Genomic DNA, 26,549 nt, shown 5'->3' with positions numbered 1-26,549 from the left:
CTCTGTAACGAAATGCTAGCGGAAATGCTCTGTTTTATTAGCTGCGATTGCAGCGCCTCTATGATCTGAACGAAAGTAACTTGTCGAAGAAGTAAAGTTAACAATGTGATCCAGATGTCTGACGCTGACAGCCGTTCAATTCATTTGCAATGGTTAGACGCACAGAGCTTAACTAGTTCCAATATAGCAAAGGGCTATTGTCAGTTAGAATGCTGCACAGCTAATCCTGTATTTGTTATCTTATTCTGTTAACGACGTGTTCACTAGAGAAAACAGAATACGTGCGGTTATTTGTGAATAGCACAATGTCAAGAACGGACCGTCAGCTGCCGATGATGGACACAGGTAGAAGCGTTGTCCCGTCTAGCTGTGGTACTACTGCAGGCGAATAATAACTGAAGGTGAGTTTAATGCATTATCTAAATTACTCTACAAAAGCTTCATTAATATGATTACATATATTTAGTCTCTCATAATTGATTCATTAATTCTTAGTATTCTCAGTAATTAATTCTTAATATTAAAATGATAAATTTTAATTTTGGAACCTTACGATTAATAATATTGGCGGTTGTCCAACAGTCGTCTGCTTGCGTTTCAAATCCAGCGAATTGCATTACAGCTATATGAACGTGAAGTAAAGAAAAATATGGATTGCGAATATAAATAGGGGGAATATATATTTGTGCATTTAATTACGGAAATGTCCTTTCTACATCCATACTATTTTATTATATTTATGTGGCTGCTGTTTATGCCCTAAATAAACAAAGAATAAATAAAGTTTTTTTTTTCTTCAAAATAACTTAGCGGTTATAATTTTTTTTCCTGCATTTAAGTTCATATGGAATTGTATCCAAATGCAGACGATAATAATTTACTGAGAAGAGGGAAAGTACTAAAAGTCCTAAAATGAGAATAAATAAACAAAAATCAAATTAGCTTGGCAGTGGTTTCTAGAGCCTTTCTATTAACAGGTATGCATATATGTATGTATGTGTGTGCGTGTAACTTCCACTCACGAAAGGTTGTAAATCTGTAGTAAATTAGTATCGTGGTATATTTTGTGATATTTTTATTTAGTTTCTGCACATTCTAGAACCTCTTCTCTAGAGACCAAATACGAAAACAGTAAGCGAGAAGGTAGTCTCACTGCGGGATTCGAACCCGCAGTTTGTTGGTTGGAAAACGAATATGTTAAGGCTGGCGATATGCCGGGCACTTCAATAACATACCAAAAGTCAGCAACAGGCAGTAGATTACAATTTCACAAATTAAAAAAAAAAAAAAAACATACGTTTTTTGTCTTTTGTATTTTGTTTCTTCATATTATTTTTTAAAGGACAAAACACTGAGACATCCCAAAGTATCCAGAAAAATACGAAACTACCTTTCATTTCTTGTTTAAGTGAAATACATATCAAAATTCAACGCAATTATCATAGTTGTAAGGATATTTCCCTCACAAACTTGCTAATTGATGCCTGCCACTTATCAAGAGAGGTAGCTTGCTGTGGTTGTCAAGGTTACTGCAATATGATGTGATAACTAGCATATAAATGACCTATTCACATGGTAAATTTGATTTAGTACGCGTTTTATGCATTAGTCATCAAGGACAGGTGAGTGTCACTTTCTTAGAAACGTCTTACATTTGCGTTTGCATTATCAAGACATTCATTATATCTTTACATTTCTTTTATCAGAAACAACATGTTTGTTAATTTTACTAAGATAGACGTACTCACAAAACTAAGGTTCAGGTATAGGCTTGTAGTACAGTAATATTCTTGAAGATAATCTTGTTGAAAATAACCGGCTTCACTGGCCTTGGACACACTTCGCTGACTCTCTACAATATACAAGTAATATCGTTATAGCGTCTTACTAACATCTTAATATGCATGTATCGAGTTTAACCCGGGTTTCACTTACATTTTCATTTAATCTCCCATGCGTGATATGTATCGCGACTGTTTGCGGCATTGGTAAAACCTTTTTTTCTACTCTAATAACACGAAACCTCTCTCCGCAGTTTAGTTTGAGGCACTTTGTCTGTGAGGGAAATTCTTTGAGTGGAGTGTTACTGAGCTCTAGGCTCGCCTGTGAGGGCATTGAGATTAACTGTGTTCAGCTGAGCATAAGATAGATTTGAGTCTTTTATATTTATGGTATTCCGCTTCATTGTAGTCCGAAGCTTGTTTGATCAGCGGGTTTGGATGATTACTTGCTTTGAAGAACTTTTCTGCTAGATTGTGGAGAAGGGAGAAAATATAAGGAATGTTGACTTCTCTGTGAATCTGGGAGTTTCTTAAATCAATTGAATTGAACCATGGAGCATCCAGAATCATCCTTAGGCATTTGTTCTATATCCTTTGCAGTTTTTGAATATTTGTATTAGAGGTATGGCTCCATGCAGGAGATGCGTAAGTGATGACCGGGCGTATTACCATCTTATATATAAGTAGTTTGTGACGTATATCCAGCTTGCTTCTGCTGGTAGAGTTGCGCGATTGCTTTAGATGTCTTCGAGCCTATGTGTTTTATGTGATTGCTGAATTGAAGTTTTTTTTTTGTCAAGCAGCACGCCGAGGTATTTAATTTCAGTCTGCCATGGAATCTTGACACCTAATAGGTATATGCTCTTCTTGCTCTGGACCTTCTTTTTGGAAAACATTATAGCTGATCTTTTGTGGGGGTTTATTTGAATCCTCCAGTCCATCAGCCACTTTTATAGTATATGAAACTGCTTTGGACTCTTGTGATTGCCAGCTGGGGGCTGAGAGATCTTGCTAGCAGAGTGGTATCATTTGCATATAATGCAGTGATGGTTGTGCTAGGGTTTTTGGGGGATGTCAGCTATGGAGATTGAAAATAAAAGGAGAACCCTGAGGCACTCCAGTCAAAATTTTCTGTCTTGTTGATGTAATTTCATGTATTTTGACTTGCATATATCTGTCTTTGAGGTATGCATCAATCAATTTTATTAGATTGATTGGTAGGTTGAATTCTATGAGTTTATAAAGCAGGCCTTGATGCCACACCTTGTCAAAAGCCTTTGCAACATCTATGAAGACTGCAGCTGTATGGAGATTCCAGTTGTAGACTTTTGTGATATGCTCAGCCAGTCTATGTATCTGTTGTACAGTATTATGGTCTTTACGGAATGCAAATTGCTCTTTTGGAATGATACCTAACTTGTCCGTTTCAGATTGAAGCCTTGTGAGAATAACTTTTTCAGCGACCTTACCTAGACAAGGCAGAAGACTGATAGGTCTGTAGCTTTCTGGGAGTTGGGGGTTCTTTCCAGTCTTTTTGATAAGGATGATGTCGACAGTCTTCCATATTGTGGGAAAGTGCTGAAATCTACGAGTACTGTTGATTATGTTGACTAAATGAATTATGGCTTTTCTGGGTAGTAATTTGATTAATATGTTGGTGATACCATCTAGCCCTGGAGCCTTTTTGTTGTTCAGGTGGGTTATAATGGTTGTTATTTCTGCTGGAGAAGTAGGTGTGATAGGTTCTGAATTATCCTCTTGTTGTCTTAAGGCTTGATGGCTCGGCGGTGAATTTTGTAGTAAGGTTGATGATTAAATTTTCGTAAGATGGGTTATATGGAGTTTCCAAGTTGCCTATTAGAGCTTCAGCTTTTTCTTTGTCTGTGTGGTCTGTTCCCTTCTTGATCTGTATTGGGTGAATAAGTTGCCTTTTAGTGTTGAGGGATCTCAAGAATTTCCAGATGGAGTTATCCTCTGGGTTTAAATTAGTCAATTTGGTTTCCCAGTTTTGGTTTCGGTGTTCTTGAAGAGCTTCACGGACTTGCTGATTTAATCTGTTCAGTATTGTTTTGTCTTATGGGGCTCTTGTATTGTGGTATCTCTTTCGGACTTTGCTTTTTGCTCTTATTAGGTCCATGATTTCCTCGGGAACCCGGCTGATCAGATGAAAGACTGTAGTTTGGGTAACTGATTTTATTCCTTTTTTTTTATTTGGCTGGTTAGGTTGTTTACAGCAATGTCTGTCTCCTCTTTATTGTGAATAACGGGGGCTTTGCCGATGTGCTCTGGGAGAATTCTACATTTTGTCCCGTGGTATAAAGGAGTGCATAGGAGTGAGTTGCTCTAGCGTACCGATCTTAAGCAGGATGGGATTGTGGTCGGAAGACAGCTCGTTTAGTGTTTCCAGCTGATACTGGTATCTAATGTTTCTGTGGATGACTGTGTCAAGTACATCTGAGCTTCCGACTGGACTGTGATTGGTGGGCTCTGTAGGTCCGGCTATAACTATAGAGATTTGAGTTGAATAATTGTTTAATGTACGACCTTTATTGTTGATTGTGGAGCTGAACCAAGCTGTATGTTTGGCGTTGAAATCTCCAGCCATAATAATGGAGTCCGTAGAGCCGAGAATGGAATCCAATCAGATGCCAATAATGGGATGCTAGGTGAGTTGTATGCGGCATAGATTTTGATGCTGCCAGTATTGTTAGTATGAACTTGAATACCTGTTATCTCAAGGTTCTTGGTTTGCGGATTTGTCAGGGCGTTGTGGCCTAGATAGTTTTTAATGAATACGGCTGTGCCTCCTCCACTGGCGGTGAGTCTATCTGTTTTGTACAGCACGTAGTCTCCGTAATTTAGGGCTATTAGCTGGCCTGAGATCTGTTTCATTTACTAAGAGTATACCAGGTTGTATCTTTGAGTGAACTCTTGCAGTTCCATGATTTTGTTGCTCAGTCCATTTGCGTTCCACGCAGTGATGATGTGGGAGTTTATATTTTCTTTTATTCATGATTGAGGGCTATCAGAATTGAATGGGTGCCTTGCAGGAATCTTTTCGTTGAGGATGGCGAATGATTTGTCATACTGAATTCCTGTAACATGGTAGCTAGTGAGGCAGTTAATACTAACGTTAGATTAGAGATTGTTTGTTCATGGGATGGAATAGCCTTAGTGCGTATGGCCTCGGCATAAGTTTTGGTCAGTGCTGCTGTTTGTTTTCCTTCCTGAGTTGTCGAATTAGAGATTATTTGGACCGAGGGGCGATCTGTACAGCTGCCTTGAGTGTCGCTGCAGGGCGGTGGAAGAGCAGCTCTTGCTAGCCGCGGTTCTTTGGGTGTGCAATGCACCTCTTGTAGTTGGTGGGGTGAGATCCTCCGCAGTTTTCGCATTTAGCTGGCGTGGATCTTGTTTTGGTGCATGTGTTAGTCTGGTTGCCCTCGCTGCATTTTTAGATACCTGAAGTTGCCCTTGCAAAGTTTTTGGGCATGGCCAAACCTTTGACACGTATGGCACTGCTCAGCTGACGACTTTTTCCTTAGCGGCTCAGTAGAAATTCTGAGGCCACAGATAGCAGTCAGTTCGTATATCTGCTTCTGCATCTTGTCAATCTCTACCAACACCAGTGGCATAGGTCGCCTATCTGACCTGAGCATCCTGCTAACTTTGACTGGGGTCAGGCCCTGACTCATAAGGTCAGCAGTGATTTCTTCAAGGGGGGGTGACACCCTCTGATCCCACGAAGTACCACCTTCAAATTTTTTTCACCTGGTAAAGCAAATGTATGGTAAGGAAGACTTTTGTTGTTCATTAGCTTGGTCATTTGTCTATAGTCAGTTACAGAGGCTGGCTGGATTTTGATTCCTTCATCTAGGTTTTTGGCCCAGGAATATGAGATGTTATGTTCCCTAATAGCTGATGACACAATGGTCCATTAACCCTTGTCCCTTAATGTCCTTTAATATAACAGGGGGAACCTTTTCGGTGTTCCTCGGGACATCCAGTGTTGGTGAGTCTTCATCCATCTGGTCTTCTATAGTTCTGCATCTTTTGTTTGAATGCTTCCCGTGTGAGTTGTTTTCGCGGGAGGATTTTGATGGCAGAACGGTAACGAATTCTCCTTGTGTTACCTCCTCCTCCTCTCCATCCTGATCATTAGTTTGAGTATACTGCTTTATAAAACACGGCCAGTCGAACTCAAGCTTGTTCATTACGAACTTCAGTGACTGCTCCTTATTAAGGATCCGGATCTGCTCTTTGATATTTTTTCATATCAAGGTGTTTGAGATCAGTAAAGAATGTGAGTATCTTTACAGTGAAGTAAGCCTGTTGTCCTACAACTATAATCCCGCAAGGCTGGGGCCTGCCAGCAAAAATCCTGTAGACCGAGGTGATCTACTAGCAATGTTTAAAATTGTAATGCCGTACTAAATGGAGAAAGGAGTGTCAAGAACTCACTTGGCCACAGAGCGAAAACATACCTCCCTAAAATAACATACAGCCACCACTGGTCCTCATAGGCGGTGGGGCCTACACGACCATCAGATCTCTTGCATGTTTCATACAGATGGGGGGGACACAATAGGAATCAAACTGTGTTAGCGCCAGTGCAATATGAGTTTCCCCAAAAAATCCTTGTATAAAATTTAATCAGACACAGTCTAAGATAACACGTCCGATCTCCAAAAAAATCAATTCAATAGTCAGTCCAGTTTGAGGCATTCAACTGTTTCGTCTTTTATCTGTTCCTATTTCGATTAATTCGTCTGCTTATTGCATGGAATTCTACTACTAGCGCAACATTAATAAATTTCACGAATGTTATTATTATTATTATTATTATTACGCGACGCATCCAAGGAGCCCAATTAATAAGATGCAGTATACACGTATTGCGAATTTATTAAAAATTAATAATTTCACCACTCACTCAATCCACCAACTACAACGAATCTCGCAACTACCATCATCTATATCAACGCCATCTACCGCCTACCACCACTAGTATTTTCACAGACAATCCCAAACATCCATGCCCACGGCGGGATTCGAGCCCGCAGCCTTTTGGCTGGAGAGCGAATACGCTAACTACTCGGCGAATCAGGCCGGTAATAGACTCAAGCGTTTCACTGCTATTGGCATTTTTGTACTAAATAATCAATATTATTATTATTATTATGTGACACCTCCAGGGAGTCCAAAGACTCATCGAGGGAGAGTGTGACAACAGCATCGAACGAATGGGAGTTCCAACTACTAACCGCGGTCAAACTTGCTTAACTTTTTTCATGAGCCATTAGTAGCAGAGGCTCTACCAATCGACCAATCTTTGCTGGCATTTATATAGATATATAGTTATATTTGACCATTATCAATAATAATTAATCGAAGAATATTTTTCCTGTATTTGCGTGCATTTTATTGCTTCCTTTTTTATTTTTATTTATTTATTTTTATACGTCTCCATTCCAGTTTTGGATTTGGATACAAATGATGTCACCCCCCTTTGTCATCTTTGATATCTAGTCCGTTTCGAATTTCGAACAAACGAAATTCTTTATAGATGTTAAGAATTCCATCTAATATGTACCCAGAAAGCAGGAGGTTAATAATTAAAAGTGAAAGCGTTATTGAGATTATTTTTTAAAATAATTAGTTGTAATTAACTGTCAGAAATCCGTTGAACGATTTCTGCGAAATTTGACAAGTTTTGTAGGAAGGAGCATTTTCTGCTAGTTTCTAAGTATTGTACAGTATTCATTTGATTAACTGGACGTAACATTTAAATTTGGCACGCTATGTCCCATAATGGGACATAGCGACTCCCATTGAATATCTCTGTCGAATAAAAGTGGCAGACTAAGCTAATACTGTAGCGAGAGTCACCGTAACTACTTTTATTACAAGAGTCATCAAGGCCAATAGAAAAATTCCACCTGCTATAATATCAACTTACAACACGTAGGATTTATTACATTGGTCTTGATGATTCTGGTAATAAAAGTAGAGTGACTCGCAGTATTTATTAGCTTAGAGAAATTTTTATTTGAAACGTGGAATTGTTTCTGTATGCTATCTTACAAGAAAAAATAACGTTCACTGATTTTATACAATTGTATTAAAGAAAACCGATCTTTACGTTAGACTTTTAATTAAATTACAAGTTTTGAAAGAGTCGAAATTCTTTTAAAACCAAACTGGAAGAAAATCGAATTGAGCAAAAGAATAACACTAGGATTTTATCGTAAGCCAAAGTCAATACGTTGTTATCCAAGAGGGCGCTGTTATTTTTTTAAGGATTGCAGACGTATTGTAGCGAAGTGATGAACTTGAGAAAAATAAGAAAATCCAAAAAGAATAAATACAAAAAAAAGTGCATATCTGCATGAAAATAACAGATTCGAAATTATTATATTATATATTATATATTTCATATTATTCTAACATCATCTGTATAATTATTAGTAAAGCTCTGTATAATCTTTTTTTTTTTTTTATGTTAAACTATGAAAAAAAATGGCATTTTTTTTGCGTTTTTCCATGTTGCTTTCACAGAATGCATTCAAAAAACGTATTTCTCCTAGTTGTACAATATATTTCTCCTGGTTGTGCAATATACCAAAGTATATTCCAGTCTGACAGAAATTTAGTGATATTTTCCTGCTTGTGAAATCTTTTGCGCTCTTTTGATGTTTTCTTTCTTTAATTTTTTCGCATTATTATTATTATTATTATTATTATTATTATTATTATTATTATGACTCCTCCATGGAGATCTAAGATTTATCGTGGGATGAGTTGGATCTATGCTACACTACACTACACTACATTTTTTTTCTCTCTCTTTTTTTTTTTTTTGTCTGTTAAGTGCCCGAGTTCTCTGGCTGGCTTACCTATTTAGATGGAGGACAACTTGTTTTCTATTGCGCATTGACAAGAATCGAACCCACATCTTTACCAATCAAAGGGCGCATGCTCCGTCATTTTTCCAACGGAGGCGATATATAATTTCGCTTTCTTTTCTCACCCCCACATCACTCTATTTTTGTTCCCTTTCCCCCACCATCTATTGTATTCAGCGTAGAGCGTGCACATTGTATCCGTTTCCGACAAGAGTTAAAATAGTAATCTGTGTTTTGTGGTCTCAAGGTCTGTTGGAGGAACTTAGCGCACACTCTATTTGTTTATTTCGAGAATCACACCCATCCTCTTTCAAATCCACAAAGTTGCCTTCTTTATGGAGTCTCTCTTCTTTTTTTATTTTTTATTTTATAAATCCAATACATCTAAAAGATTTTTCAGATGACGTTTATGAATACAAGCAGTGTTATCGGCACCTTGCTCACGGTCAGATTAATGAAATAGCGATGGTTTTCTGATACTAGCATGATATCAATGCACACAACGCACAGTAAAGGAAATGTATAAAATAATAAATAAAAACTTTCATTTATATGGAATGGATTTACTAGTTCTTTTCATATACCGTAAGCGAAATATTCACTTCAAATTTCAAATAATGGGATTGGATCCTAAGCAAAACAAGATATTTAATGTCACTTGCAAACTGACATTTGTCCTCCCATTTTGTCAGAATCGCTTTCAGAATTGATAATTCATGTGATTTTTTCCCGTCTGTTGGATTATTAATATATTTGCATTCAAGTTTCCGGTATGTCTTCATATGTTCTACTGAAAATACGACTACAAAATCTGAAAGATTAATAAATAATGTTGTATTTGGATGCGTGGGTTGTGGAATTAATATTCAGGTTGGGTTTTTCCTCATACATATTTTTAATAATCATTTCTTGTAGTTTTATAATTCTTACGAATACCAGTAACTCCCTCTGATGTTAAATTAGCTGCATATCTCAAAATAAATATTCTCCTTGTTCTGTGTTTGTATAAATGATTGAACTGACGGTGTCTATTATCCTGAAGGCATTTCTATATTTGCTATTGCAACCAGTTACGTGATAGCGCTGAAACATAAGAAACAAATACACCATGTAACTTCCTTAAAACAAAAAAGAAAAGAAAAGAACCTGTAGTCTCTGAGATCGCCGAATGTATTATTCCGAGTGTTAAAACTGGTAATTGTCTGTTCCTAGAAGGTACGGGTAGTGGTGAACAATTCGTACACAGGGCAACTTGTAAACCTCTCCCGCTTTCCAGGCCACATAACGTGTATTAATGCTATAAGGAAGCTATCGAAGATTCCTCATTTGTGATCAACCAATAAAGTGGATGGATGATGCCAAGTCGAAATACTACTGACTACTTCACGAAGGTTAGTAAGTTGACAGAGCCCTCTATTAGATCGAATTTATTGAGAAATAAGCTAATTAGCAAAAATTGTAAGCTACAAATTCCATACTTGGCGACTAGTAAGATGAGGCAGCATTCTAGTCATCATAAATTGTACCCTCTCCAAGGAAGTTATGATTTTAAAAAATATTTCAAATACCTTGTTTTCTGTCTTTTAAATTATATTTCGAGTATCAGGTACCAATTTTCAAAACTACATTTTTTTTTTTTTTTGCATAGCTCTTTTAGAATTATAATTAATTTTTGAAAAAAATCAATGCTTTTTAAATTACACTTTTTATAATTTTTAATTATTATTGTATACTAAAATAATTTATCATTTTATGAACTTTTTTTTACTTTTATTTTGTGCCCAAAGAATGGATCGCAACTTATTTTTTTGTATTATTTTAAAATTTCAAAAATTCCCTTTAAGCATTTATTAATTAATTAAATAAAATATATAGCTTTATATATAATAAAATAAATTGTTATAATAAAATATTTTAAACCAATCTCGATCCTCTGATCTGAGTCTTGCATATCCACTTAAAAGAGGTTTGCATCAATTTTTATATATTCATTGGGGGAGATTACGGTATTACAAAGTATGAAAATTCTTTGCTTCGGAAATTTAAACTATTTTTGTATTTCTAAAATATAAAATAATAGATCCGATCATCCTCACAGAACAGCAAACAAAACTACTGTTTCACTATTTTTAATTAACAAGATGTAGCTTCAGATTTACAATATCAGTTTTGTCATTTTCATTTTCTTGCTTTCGATGAGGCAGTTGCTCTCTCTCTTTCTCTTTCTCCTTGGAGAGCTATGAATGCGTAACATTCACAAATAACCCTAATTTTACTGTTAAAAAAAAAAAAAAAGTAGTAATGAAAGGTCGTTCCCCCCACGAACATAGCTATTGGCCGATACTGCCAGTCATTTGTTTTCCAGACAACAAAAAGCATATCATGACTGGCATTATTCTAAATGCTGTTCTGTTCGTTAAATGTATTAACATAATTACTATATATATTTTATATTTATAATATATTTTATAACATATGGGTTATTATTTCAAAGCTGATTATTACTACCAATAATGTTATTATTAGTAGTAGTTCTTGAAAAAATCATTCACATGCTACTATCAGACTGTGCTATCAAATATAGCATTAACAATTAAAGGTGAAATTTCTATTTTGCTAAGTTTTGATTGAATATTAGAAGTTCCCAGACTGTGGAAAGCGACCTCTCGGAGACAATAGTTTCCAATCTATGAAATATTGCATTATGTTACTTTCTTTTCATTAAGTTTAAAAAAAAAATACAGATAATTAGCAGCAAGTATTTATCTAAAATATATGAATAAATTAATACATTTCAGGATTAAAGTTTTATTAAGATATACAAATAAAATTAAATGTACGTACACGCCGCAGGATTTCAGCTTAAGCATTCGGGAACTAAATAGAAACTACGTGATTTTTTATTATTTTTTTCAACCTACCACTCCAAAAGCTCTTTTGATTTTATATAAAACAGCCCATTACTAGTAAATCTGTGAATCAGTAGCCTTATACTGAGAATACGTTGTTATCGAAACAAATACCTTCCTAATTTCTTCTGATTTTTATTGTCCACATTTTTTTTTTTTTTTGAGTACTTTGCACCAATATCACCCAAACATCCCACTCTTACTTCTAGCAGTATCGTGAACATCTATACAATGCTTCATAAAAATTGGAGTAACGAAGCGACACCTGCCGATACACATATAAAATGAATCCAATTTCAAAGAATAAGCCTTGATAACACTCCTCAGTAATTTTCTTTAAATATTGTAATTATTATTGTGTGACACCTCCAGGGAGTCCAAAGACTCATCGAGGGAGAGTGTGCCAACAGCGTCAAATAATCGACCCTTCCAACTACTAACCGTGCTCAAACTTGTTTAACTTTTTGTGTGAACCATTATTAGCAGAGGCTCTACCAATCGACCAACCTTCTGATTATCAAAATTTATTTAATACGTTTATTTTATTTTAAAAATTAAGTGATCTTCGTTATATAAATATTCATTTGATTGTAGTTTAAAGTTATATAGCCATTTAATTCATTAACATGTTAATTTTTTTATAATTATTAAGGAGTAAGAGAACTTTTAAAAACATCTTGCTTATATTAATTCGTCTATTATAAATACAGCTTAACACGAATCCTTGGTAATTTTAATTTTTATTTATGCGTACTTTACGTCTTGATGTAGCCATAATGCAACTGTTGTATTACATGAAAATACGGAGACGAAGTTTCTTGATGTTTTTAAATCACAAGTTAAGCCTTCAACGAGACTGTAATTTGAAGGTCAGTGAAGATCAGACTAAAGCACAATAAAGAAACCAAGCGATTATAATTAGTGGTAGAATGGTGCAGATTGTTGAGTGTTTCAGACACGTCTGAATTATAAGCAATGAGCAGGATGTTCCGAGATCTTATCTTATCTCATGTGTGTGTGCGTGAGGCAGGAAGTAGGGGAAAAGAACCGTGGAGGTGTTGATAACTATTAGATAGAGGACAAGATTCAAGACTAATCGGTAGACACGCCTTGTATCGTGTAACCTCAAAGCAGTTCAAAAGGACTTAGCTGACCATATTAAAAAAAAAAAAAAAAAAAAAAAAATATATATATATATATATATATATATATATTTGAAAAAAATAGATTTAATGACTCCAAGACCGAGATAACATATAAAGATTTTAATGATAAATACTAAATACTAGATAAATACTAAATAGTCTCTAAGAAAATAGCTAAAGTCCTTAAAAAATATAATATCAGGACCTTCTTCACCACACTTCCAAAAATCCGCTCTCTAATCAGCCATCCAAAACCTACTCATCACAACCTTAAGTACCCTGGAGTATATAAATTGTGGTGTGATTGCAATATCCCATACTTTGGTCAAACTAACAAATCTATTGAACAACGCATAGAAGAGCATAAGAGAGACATCTCTTACAAAAGATCTCATGCAACTGCGTTATCCAGTCATGTTCTTTTTTCAAATAATCCTAATGATGACCAACAAAGCCACTCTGTATGCTGGAATAGATCAGAAAATATTTTTCGCTCTGAAGATGAGTTTGAAAGGAAAATCGTAGAATCAAGGGAAATCCTACTGAACCCGGTCCACTTAAACAATAATTTAAGTTATAACATCCCAGATAGCCATGCTGCAGTTATTCAATATTGGCGTTCACATGAACCTGCACGCACAATTGCAACAAACAATGGCACGCCAGTTGGAACAACTTGAAAAAATACAACGTTTTTATGTATCGATTATGTGAGGCAATTTGTACCTGTAATTTTCAGTTTGTTTAAATAATTCGTTTATTAGTATTATTTTCCTTTATAAATACCTGAAGAAGGCTGCTATATGCCGAAACTAGTAGTATTTATCATTAAAATCTTTATATGTTATCTTGGTCTTGGAGTCATTAAATCTATTTTTTTTTCATATATATATATATTTGATATTTTGAGATCTGTTAAGAATTTCACTTTTTATTTAAATTAAATTAATTTGAAGGGACAAAATTTAGGCAAAATATATCCAAACTTTCGAATAGTTAAACTGTGAATGAAAAGAATGTAATAAAAGTTGGTATTCAGTATCTCTACTAAAATACATTACGTCGTTTCAGTTTTCGGTTTAAATCAGACCATTTTGGTGACTTAATAATTCCCAGCGAGGCAAAATTATATATTACCAGTAACAATAAATAAAATGTCTACAATACATAAACGAAAATAGGCTTTGCTTTCAATGGTTGCCATCACATACTTACGCTATTGTAAGACATTGTTTTTGTTGTTTGCGACCATTTCCGTGAAACAAACAAATAAACAAACATTTATGTCATTTACGAGATTGTCTAAGCAATTTAAAAATAAAAATAATTTTAAAAAATTAGTAAATTTGAATTTGAACACGCAGTTTATATTTTCCAATGACCAATACACAAATATGTATACTATGAACGGATTTTATAACGATCACGTGACTGCGACTATTAAGGGACTGTTGATGACGATTTCTGCTATAGAATCCCAAATCAAAATTACGACCTGGGATGGGGGGAAAAAAAAAACGAAGGTGGTTCTGACGTCTTCAGTTTTCAATTTCGGAATAATTAAAACATTTTATGCTACACGGCTAATGTTGTCCAAGCAATTTGTATCAATATATTTACAAGGTCTTACGTGGGTCGGTTTCCATGTATTTGTCAGAACTTTTTTTATTTTTATTTATTTATTTATTTTATCGCAACCCCGTGCCTACAATTCGTCTTAAACATGTTAAAACAACGGGGAATATTTCTTTTCACTTTTTAACATACCTTGTTATATGACAAATGAAATAGTGCGTTGAAATTAACACGTAGAAAACTCGCATAAAGCAGGAAGTGGAACTGAACTTATGACTATTGCAATGCGCATGCGCATTCATCGCTTAACAAAAACAAGTAGCCAATCGCATTTTTTAAATATAATTTTTAGTTTACATCGCATTTTAAGTATAATATTTAGTTTTAATTGTATATCTAAGCACAATTTTTAGCTTTAATCGCATTTTAAGCATAATTTTTAGTTTTAATCGACAAAATATTAATTAATAATCTGATTTATGATAAATAAAATTATTAATTACTAAAAAAATCCAGGTAAAATTATAACGAAGCCATTGCCTTGAAAAGCACTTTTAGCACAAGCTAATCTAAAAAGCAAATTAGTCATAAAATGGTTCAGACTTTTATTAACGTATTTATGATAAACAATAAGTAATGGCATTTCTTAAACAAACTTATCAAAAATGAATTTGGAGCATTTCGAGTAAGATCGATGAACCAAGCACATTTTAAACTAATGGGCTAATGTAAAGGTAGAAAGAAGGGCGTCACCTGATTGCGTAGTCTATACATTGACGGAGTCCGGTTTCGTGGTGGTGAGAACATACAGGCTGATGTTTCTCTTGCAGCCCTGACCTCTACAATTTACTATTGCCGCCTCCCTGTTTCTCTAATCACAGTTGAGCTTTAATGAATCGTTTTCTACTCCTTTCATACTCATACATATCTCCATTGACCAAGAATCAAGTGGTTGTATTCAACTAACAGCATGATTAACTTTGAATAGGGATTTCATTTTCGTCAGGCATAAAGACGTCTGATAGTTTATTTGTTCAAAAACATCAAAAATTTAAAGAATAGAATGTAAAAGTGCATTACTTTTCGTATCTTTTCATGCCAAAATTACCTTAGCGATTGACATTTTTCAACCACACCCGTACACCTACATTTTCTTCACCTTACTCTTAACAGCACTATTAGTTTCTTACCCCACCCCCGACTATAGTTTATTGCATTTCATTTTTCATTCATGCCTTTCATATTGAAGTCTAGACGAATTTAAACCATTATTGATAGCGTTTATTATTACCAATGGAGTATGGAGAATATATATAAGAGGGTGTCCTGAAAAGTTTTCGGCCAAACAATGAAAACACGAATTTATAATTTCAAAATAATTTTTATTTTTCAACATAATCTCCTTTAAGACTAACACATTTATTCCAGCGATGCTCCAGCGCCATTATCTCGTCCCTGTAGTGGTTCTCAGAAAGATCTACAAAATACCTCTTTACAGCTGCAATCACCTCTTGATTCGAAGAAAAACGCTGACCCAGCGAGGAAGAGTTTTAGTTTTGGGAAGAGATCGAAGTCCGAGGGAGCCAAATCTGAGGAATAGGGTGGATGTTCCAACAATTCATAGTGCAGATCCCTTAATTTTTCCATTGCCAAAACACCTTTGTGGGCAGGTGCATTGTCCTAATGAAAGATGGTTTTTTGTTCTGCAAACCGGGTCTTTTCTCACAAATTTTTTCATCTAGTCTGGTTAAAAGATCGGAATAATATTTTCCGATTATTATTTTACCCTTTTCACGATAACAAATAAACAAAATACTTTAGTATCCCAAAACACCGATGCCATGACCTTTCTTGCTGATGAAACCGACTTTGTCTTCTTCAGTGCTGACCCCCCCCCGCTTCTGTTTGGATTCTGGTGTTTAATGGTGAATCCAAATCTCATCCATAGTAATAAATCGACGCACAAATTCAGTTTTATTCTTGTTAAAACGCTCCAAGCACTGTTCAGAGATTTTCATGCGAGTGCGTTTTTGATCTGCTGTGAGCAAGCGTGGCACCCATCTTACCAAAGCTTTTTCATTTGCAATTCTTCATGCAAAATATATCCTACACGTTCTATTGAAATGCCTATAATCTCAGCAATTTCATGCACTTTGACTCGTCGGTCACCCAATAACATATCGTGCACTTTATCAATGATTTCTGGTGTTGTTACACCAGAAATTATTGCTCATTGATGGGCACTCTTCTCCTTCGTTTTCGAAGGAGAAGAGTGTCCATAACTTTTATGAACTTCGAATGAATTTCATTTGGCATTAAATCTTCTTTTACAACGAATTTTTATATCAGATGTAAAAAAACCCGCACGATACTCAATTTTATCTATTTCAAGGGATACAGGCAACACTTTTGCTTCAGACAGCTGTATAAAACAAACTACTTGATAGAATGATTTGCAATTTCACATGATGCTTATAATAAATGTACCAACTTAAAAAAAAATCTTCCTGATTGTGTTGCCATCTATGGTCGAAACCGAAAACTTTTCAGACCATCCTCGTATATATATACGTATATATATTATTGAAATTAGGATTTACTCGGGATGTATACATTTATAAAAATAAATTTAACTGACTAGAACCCAAGAAAGTATAACAAAAAACCTTTAATACATCACGACTAGTTTCATCGGTGCTCCGACTTCTTCAGGTGAGAAATAAAAAACATAAGATATAAAAATAACAAGGTTTTTTGTTATACTTTCTCGGGTTCTAGTCAGTTAAATTTATTTTTATATACGTATATATAAATATATATATATATATATATATATGAGACTGGTGAGATTATGTGTGCTAATTGCTATAGCTGTGAGACTTGGTGACTTGGTGTATTATGCTATGGCTATGAGACTTGGTGCTAATTGCGTGTGTTTTAACGCAGATTTGCTTATTTTGCTGGCTGATAACTCCGAGTTTCCAGGAGGAAAACCCTGCAATGTAAACCCTGAGTTTGTTTTCCTGAGAATTTCCAGAACAATTTAAAAAAAAATGAATAAAAATAACGAAAATGAATAAAACGAAACTACAAAAAACATGAAATTTAATAATAATAAAAAAAAATAGGGGTAACATCCCTTAACTCCCTACGGTACTAGATTTACTACCTTCATGGGTGGAAGTAACATAACTTAAAAAAAAATCGACTAGATGTCTTTGAAGTGTTCTGGACGCCAGTCAAAAGAGGATCTTGGATGCGTACTAATTCTGGTAGCTCCAGTTTAAGCACACAACTTAGGAGTATACTACCAAGCCTTTTATAATTACTTTGATCCCCTTCGACAAAGGACTAGAAGAGGGAATGTAATATGTCTCTCCTGTCATAGTGGGAGATGATCCGGCTTCTTTTTTGGAGGAGAAGCACGATTCTAAGCGATTCAAACAATGTCACGATAGTCAGTTGATCAGGAGGAATGTGCTTTCAGATTGACTTCCCAAAGTCATACCCCGAGTCCTAGCAATGGGTATTTCTGACCAAAACAATATCATTGTTACTGACTGAGATACGCCCTTAAAATTTCTTATTTAATTCTATGCATAAACATTTTTGATAAGTCCATATTGAGATTGTTAAATCAGATGTAAAATGTAAAATGTAAAATCAGAATTTTACATTGAATGAATGACATTTGATCAGGTGTCATTCACAATGAAAAACACTCGAAAGCTAACCAGTAATGTGAATAATGCATAAATTCTCTTCAATGCTCTGTTCACAAAATGTTTACTTTGAGCAAAAACAGTGACTGATGAGGTAGAGGACTTCTTTGCAGCGGCCTTATGTCACTCATTATTACCTTGAAGGTGAAGACGACGCTTTTCAAACCTTGAAAAGCGGCTGTCTTCGCCTTCAAGGTAATATTTCGTCTTCTTGGAATCGGTAGACATTAAAAACACCTTTTCCTTTTTAACAATAACCCTGTCATTCTGAGAACTCACGAAAATCACAGTTTTTTTTCCTGTAAAGTAGGTCCTAGTAGTGGTTTGTGTTTGTTATTACGAGCGGTGGAAAAATCAGCAGTCTCACACAATTGGTGTCGGAGTCCTCTGAAAGAATTATCGGATGACTCCTCGGAATTAGGATGTTGGGAACCCTTACCCATATGATGCGTCAGGACCATACAGATAAAAAAGTGATTACGAACATATAACTATCCATCAATAATTGTCCGGACACCCCTGTAATTTGTAGTTATGGAACATTCCAGCTTTATTAATAACATAAAAACCAATATACAGATAGTATCATTTCATGGCAGCAGTTGAATATGGATGGTATGACAACATGACGTGAACTCAGTGACTTCTAGAGAGGTTTCATCGTTGACTTTCACATTGGTGGCATGTCCATACGTGCCCCATTGCCGCTCAAATGGAGCATCCAAAATCAACGATTGGCGATGTGATTAAAAAAGAAAAAAAAATGGAGACCTTCTGGCATTACTAGTGCAGGAACACACCCAGGGTGGCCGCCGAAAATGACTGACAGGGACTGGAGGATGTTAAAACGGGTGGCACATAAAAATCGGCTACAATCGACATAGACCAATCCATGATGAGTTCCAGAGTGCTAGTAACACCATGGTGAACACTAATACTGTACGAAAAGAACTCCATTTACTGAGTTTCCACGGAAGAGTAGCGGCACACAAGCCGAATATCATAATATCAACGAACAAGGTGACTCTTCTGGCCTGGTGCAAAGAGTGTGTGAACTGGACAATTGACCAATGGAAGACGGTATTCTGGAGCGATGAATCAAGGGTCACCTTTTTCCAGTCTGATGGCAGGGAGTGGAGGCAGCTTGGTGAACGCTTGTTACTACAGTGTGTTGTACCCACAGGAAAGTTTGCTGGTGGAGGAGTAATGGTGTGGGATGGATTCAGCTGGTTTGGAGTGGGACATCTGGTCGTTGTCCGTGATTCCATGAAGGCAGCTCAGCACCTTGATATTCTGGATAATCAGGTGTTGCATACACTGGAGTTTTCATGGAACAGATCCGTGTTACTATCAAGACGACAATGCTCCATTCCAGAAAGCTGCAGATGTTATGGAATAGTAGGAAGAGATGGAGAGTAGGAGAGTCCTGGTCTCAACCATATCAAACACCTCTGGGACGATTAAGGCACATTGGTGGAAAGCCTCCTTAAAAGGCGCAGGAGGTGATCAAAGCCAAAGGTGGGAATACTCGATATTAGAGTTCGCCTGCTAGTATCAATTGTAAATTGCTAAAGTGTCCGGACAGTTATTGGTACATAGAGTATGTTTTATGCTATGAACTAATTCCAATAGAGATCTTTTATTTATATTGGGTGCTGTACTTCTAAACCTAATTTCAGATTATATATAAATAGTGTTCATTGCATTCACACAGCAAAGTATACCAAATATTTATATTTAAATTGCATGTCTTAAATTGCATGTCAAAATGGATTTGTTTAATATTGTTCTTAACTTTGAATGAATGCAAAAAAGGATTCTTCCTTAGATTAGTTTTAAACAGTTCGTAAAATTCTAAATTACAGAAAAATTTTAACTTAAAAAAATGCCAGTGTAGCTCAGTAAAAGTGTCATGTGTACCCACAGTACTAGGCTGCCTAAAGAAAGTCCTAAGTTTAATTCTAGTCGCCGACTAGAGAGGAACTTTTTCTAAACCTTTCTTCGATCGGTTCCCGAGTTAGTCGATCTATGGCACGGGAAAGTTTTTTCCCCCCTAGAAACTGGATGCCGTTTATAATTAGTGATAGTCTTGGGCTAGTTATATCTGATTGGTTATCGGTGAACATTGAACTAACCCTCAGTCTCCAAAAGTTAGACAAGGCTAAAACCGGCTTGCCTACTTTTTATAAGGGGATTAAAGGCATTAGCTGATATCTGAGCTGACAAAGAAGCCATATAGATTTTTCATTTGGCCGTCCAGCTTAGCTAAGCCAACATTATTATTATTATTATTATTATTATTATTATTATTATTATTATTATTATTATTATTATTATTAAGCTAATAATGAACGAAGGTAAGGATCGGAAGAGTAAACCAGGATGATAGGAAACACCGATATTATTAATGAAACGAAAAATTTAATGTTACATTTTTACATTACATTTTTGCTACATTTATTATTTTACATGGCCAACTTTGTACGAATTAAGAGGTGAGTTAAGATGATAACTTCACTGCTTGTGTATCTGGACTGCACAAAATCAGAGGGGGGGGAGAGATTATCTGAATATGGAGAGTAATAAAGTACAGCAAACAAATGCAGTAAACTGCGACATCTTTTTGAGTTCAAAAAAATGAGGAATCATGCAAAGTATAGTTTTGTATTGATTTTTGTTGGATTTGTTAAATATTTGCTGTGTTTTGTTTGAGTTTTGTTTTCTGCATCAACACAGTAATTATTTGTAAAGCCATTTATGGTAAATGATACAGAAAAGCTTATTATTATTAGCATTTAGCAACAAGCAGAACGTGGATGAAAGTTGCGCAGACATTTTTCCCATTCAGAGACCTAAGTTTCCCGGTCCTAGTTTTTATTACATGCCACTATACTCGGGCTTACTCCAGGCACGATTTGGCAGAGTAAAGGGTAGCAGATCAACGATTAACCGATATTCAGAACTCCTTTACTATTTCATCATCGAAATAATTTTCCGCTAGTGGATCTAGTGTACACAGGGCGCATCCCAGGAAAGTGGATATGGATTGACTGGAAGAGGGCTATATGTTGGCTACATCAACTCATTAGATTTACAGAGTTCTCTTTGTATAATTAAAAAGTTGTCTTTTTTTGAGAAGGAGGTGTAATCGTGCACTCGTTTCTATAGCAACAGATTCTATTCGCACACAGTGATCAATGCGTGATACGTGAAAGATATCGCCAGTAAAGGATGTTCGTTTTCTCTTGAATTGTCTGCTGTCTGAACTTTTTTAATTTAGTAAAGATTAAGTTATTAATTTAATTGTTTGTACTATTGCATGATATTTTTTGCGGGTGTTATTAGCCTTGGAATGGTCTTAATATCATAAGAAATATTTAAAATAAAACCTAATTATTTCTTATTGATCCTCTAATATTTGTTAGTTACTTTCCCTAATAAATAAATAAATAAAATCTCTGGATTCCATTTGGCTTCCTGATTCTGTGCATCAGTCGTGGCTTATAAATACCTTGTTTTGGTAAGAAAATAATAATAATAAAAAAGGATAAACATGTTCCGTAAAACAGTTGCTTCCTGTTTGAAAAAGGAACGTCCCCAACTGTACAGCAAGAGTATTCTAGTAGGTTAACGGTGACGTCATTTGTTTTTAGTTCTGTTTTCCTATCATTTTTTTTTTTTTTTCTAGTTGGCGATTGGATTGAAGACCATGCAGTCTGCACTCATTCATGTGACTTATCCACCCCCCCCCCCCGCTCCCGATAAACTGCATGCGCAGGTTCGGTTTGCTTGTTCGCGGCGAGACAAGAGTCATAAAGCACTGAAACTGCTTTCAGAATGTATTTTATGTACAGATAAACGTCTTGTTTTGTTTTATGGTTGTGAACGTTTTTGTTTTACACGGTTTATTTTCGTTTATTGTTTTTCAAAGCGTCACCAGCGTCTCCTCCCCTTGCTATTCCATTCCTGATTATATAATTCTTTCCTTCTATTTTTTTTTTTTCTCCAGTTGATGAGAGGTAGAAAGATTATGTTAATTAGGCTATATTTGTGACTTGTAATTGCATGCTACTTCATACGCACACTTTTATATATGGATGATCGTTCTCCAGAAGATCCCCAGATGGCGCTGGGATTTACGCTTGGATCAATCTTTTATTATGATTATTAGTATTGTGAGATTAAAATATAAACACACACAGGGCCGCACAAAGGCGTCTGATCAGGAGGGGCGCCATTTTGAAGACGATAAATAATAGTAAATTCTTATACAATGCTCTTATTCATGAAGTAAAACTTGAGAGATTGCACGACTTAAAATAAACAGCAAGGCGATGAAAAGTAAACAATAAACTCAACAACCGATTAGCCGCATTGCTTTGACGTTTTTTTTTTTTGTTTTTTTTTTGACATGCTCTATGTTTATGTATACGTGTATATCTTGTATTTATATGCTATATAAATAAAATTTCATGGAAATCATAAATCTAAAACACGCTATTCAAACTTAGAAAAGACGATATACCAGTATTCTCTTGCCTTCGATGACTCACCAGTTTAGTAAGAATTATGTTTAGGGGAAAAAAAAAAAAAAAAAAAAAAACACCCACCCACACGCACAGATTATTTGGATCCATTGCGTATAAAACCAGTATGTATCAACTTGCGGCTATGGCTACAGGGAAAACACTGAAATGAAAGTCATCAGCTTCGAATAAAAACAACACCCACAAACGCTATAATTTGAACTTACGCCATTGAAGCTAACAACTTCATATATTCTGTTTTGTTCAACTGGTCAGCCTTGACACGTGATAAAAAATACAGTTTAGCCGCTGCATTAAACAGATGATGGCTTTTCTGTATAATTTATGACTGTCAAAAACTGTTTCTTGAGAAGTATTGTGGAGAAAGGTATCATCCTTTTTTTAAAGCATGCATTACGCTTTAAATAGTGTCAGGCTTATCTTTGCTCTTACGTATCGTGTTGTTTAAAGTGGTTGACTTAATGTCTTAGCGAACAGGTGGGTTTCAAGGCCATCCATCCTTCTTCGCTTCTTCCACACATTGAGGTCGTGGTGCATGTCGGTTAGTACGCACGGAGCCCCGCACGATATGTTTAGGTCACTGAGGGCATTGTCTTTCATGAAGCAGGATATGACATAGCCTTAAATATTTCGATATTAGCGGCACGAAAGGGTTTTAGTAATTAATAAATACACATCCCCAAAACGCTGTTAGATTTGTATTTAGCATTAGAATAATATTTGCTTATCTGCGGTCCAATTGATATGGTTAATAAAGAAAGCCGTATTTTATCGCGTAGAATTTGGATACATTGTAATGCGACTTGACTACAATAACATATATAAACACGTTCTCACCCCAGGAATACGTAATCCAAGGACCGCATGCGGCTCTTGTGCCAAATTTTACCAAGGAAACAAAATCATTAATTATTAGTATCCGAATTTATTTAAATGGACTAATAGTTAGTCTAATTTTATAAACGGTAACATTAATATTTTATCTCTTTCTCTGTAATACACAAAAAAATGTGTGTGGAGGATTTGTTTGATAGACAAATTTGAGACTGATATGGCATCAAAAGTTCTCAGAAAGATTGCCTCAGAACGCGCCTGCGCGCGCGTGTTTTCTGCTTTTTAGTCAAACTAGAAGGTGTTAAATTAGTGGCGATCTCCTTCTGATAGCTTCTATTTGGAAATAGAAGCTGTCATCTGTTTAGCTACTCACGACGTGACATACTCGAAGGGTACGATGTCACGTGCCAACTTAGTCGACAACCAATGAAATTACTGTACGCCCACAGATGCGAGACTCTTCTTCTGTGCATGTCAGAAGAAGGAAAATCCATTCCGATAATAAGTTAATCAATCCGTCTTATGGGATGAGTTGTTTATTATTACACGTCGGAAAATTAACTTTTCTTTTATGAATATTGTAGTTTTTAAAGTGGTAACTATTTTGCTTGTATAATAGTTTTTGTTGGTGACCAATTCGTACATCCTTTATTTCTTTGTCCCCTTCAGCATGAATTGACTAGTCTTAGCAGATTGCCAAGCTCGGTTCTATGAACTGTGAGCATACAATATGTGTATAGCAATTAATATTAATACTGATCCCCCATAACTTTGCCGATTTCGTAAGATGCCCTGTAATTGAAAAAAAACTGGGTTCGAATCCAGTGTAGGATACGAAGTCTATTTAATAGGGCTTTTCATTTGAAGGCAAAGTAGCTGGTCTGACATGGACATAGAGGTTTCTTTTTTTTTTTTCAATCTCGGAAATTTCGGTATTTCATTCCATAAAACAGACAAACCGACCAGAAGAACACACACTGCATGGTATGATGAGGGACTCCACGTAAGCGTTAAAACACGTGCTGAGAGACTGCATCATAAAACTTCTTCCACTCTTATCAATAACATTTCGAAAAAAGTATTTGAAGTGGTTTGAAGAAAGGCCCATATTTGATTTCTAGAGTTTTGGTTTATAAATAAATTATTATTATTATTATGTGTAGTAGTATTATATAGTATTAGTATTATATGTAGGCATACGAACAGGCGGACGGTGATATCGCTGCTCCCGTTTTTTATAGTTTTAAAGTGGTTCCAACTCCTGTTTTTAATTTCAAAGTGTTCCCAAGTAACTTTACTTTTCGCGCCGAAGACAGTGATAGAAAATTCACCGAAATCGGCTAAGAAGAAACCAAATTTTGAAGTTCTGAAAAGTGAACAGAGAGGACCGTAGTCAACAACGAGCGAAGAACAAAGGACGTCGCCATCTTTACAATCACACTACAGTTGCTCAAGGGAAGAGAGGCGAGTCATGATTAATCGGATTTATCGGAAAAAGGGATTTATCGTCTGACGGAAATCATATAAAACGGCGCCCGGCACATGTAAAGTGTAGAATCCTACTGCATTTCTACACTTTACATGTACCGGCCGTTCAGAAACAAGCTGGCAACGTTAATCCAATGCAACACGCGATGAATGGAAGTGCCTACTCTTCATGGAGAACAAAGAAACGCACCTAAGGCAGCCACTACGACACAGCCGATTATACCGGAGGCAAAATCAGACGACGAACTGAACAGACAAAAAAAAAAAAAAAATACAGGTGAGTCCTATAATTTCAACTCCTTAAATATACGAGACTATAAAAGCCAGCTTAGTAGATATTGTGCAAGAACTCTTTGACAAACAGAACGAACAAATAACAAAAAAATCTGGCGAATATGAAGATTTGGTAAAACATAATAATTTAGCAGTTATAGAAGTGTTGCAAACGGTAAAAGACATTCAAATCAGCATTAACGCACTAACTGACAGGCAACACAATTTGATGAAAGAGACATCCGCACTCCGTCAAGAAATTGATTCCCTAAAACTACAATACGAACGTTTAAATCAGCAACAACACAAAGAAGATCTTGTCATAAACGGTCTTCCTGAACCTGCACTTACAGAAAACCTCAGAGACGTGGTTTTAAAATTAGGCATGCAATTGATATCCCCCTGCACTTAACGACATTCAGACCATAAATCGGATTCCTAGGAAGAATAGAAAACACGGCTTGCCACGACCTTCACCAGTCATAGTTCGGCCTACTTCCAACACAGCAATCAAATCAATAAAAAATATCTAACCAGTGTCATCCTCAGATAAGCTTATTAAAAAGCTTTGAGGATGCAAGATCAGACATTACATCTCAACCAAGATCAACAGAAAGAAAAAAAAATATTTATTACACATTGAAGTGCTGTAGTTACAGCGCTAAAATATATTAAAAGCAAAAATTGTAAAATATATATAACTTATTGTTATACTATAAATGCTGTTAAAAATGTAATCTTATTCAACTGCAAACTATAAATTACCATCTATGGTAACTATTATTAACACATTATACAGAAAAAGGAAAATTTGTATGAAATCCATTGTTAAAAAAACAACAACTAGAACAACATGTTTTGTAAATGCATAATATGTAATCATAATTTTAATAATAAAAATCATTGAATTAAAATTATTATTATTATTACGTGACGCCTCCAGGGAGTCCAAGGACTTCGCTGGAGAACACTACTACCTGCTACGACACCACTACCATCAACGCCATCTACCGCCCATCATAACCAACAACAGTATTTTTTTGTCTGTAAATTGTGTGTTCTGAAGTCCTGAAATATACGAAACAGTCATCATCATCATCATCAAATTCCTGACATATACTCTCAAGGGGTCTACAGGATATGATATTACTACATGAAAAATTAACATCATTTATTGTATACTGTATTGTATACAGCAATACGTTTATTATTATATACGAAACAGTCTTCATAGTAAAACTCTCCATTGGTTTGAGGGAAAATTAATTATGATGTCCTGCATCTTGCATTAAAATGTTTCAGTTACCAGCAATTAAAGTAATAGTTTGTTTAACTTCATATTTTGAGTAATAAATTTGGAATATATATAGCTA

The 26,549-nt window shown here is 35.5% G+C and overlaps 1 protein-coding gene across 1 annotated transcript in view; it reads left to right on the top strand.

Annotated features, from left to right (window-relative positions):
• The first annotated feature begins 348 nt into the window (after nucleotides 1-348).
• The window catches only part of LOC150098529 (uncharacterized), an 83,574-nt gene continuing 57,373 nt past the window's right edge, over nucleotides 349-26,549 (top strand). The window contains exon 1 of the mRNA XM_090405837.1: nucleotides 349-401. The gene's annotated coding sequence lies outside the window, so the exon portion shown is untranslated. The remainder of the gene's footprint in view (nucleotides 402-26,549) is intronic.

Source organism: Typopeltis vanoorti, chromosome 15 (assembly GCF_054136105.1).
Source record: "Typopeltis vanoorti isolate ZY-2024b chromosome 15, IOZ_Tvanoo_1.0, whole genome shotgun sequence".
NCBI classification, from domain to species: Eukaryota; Metazoa; Arthropoda; class Arachnida; order Uropygi; family Thelyphonidae; genus Typopeltis; species Typopeltis vanoorti.
The sequence above is the reverse complement of the archived record's forward strand: the minus strand, read 5'-3'. Positions and strand labels throughout refer to the sequence as shown.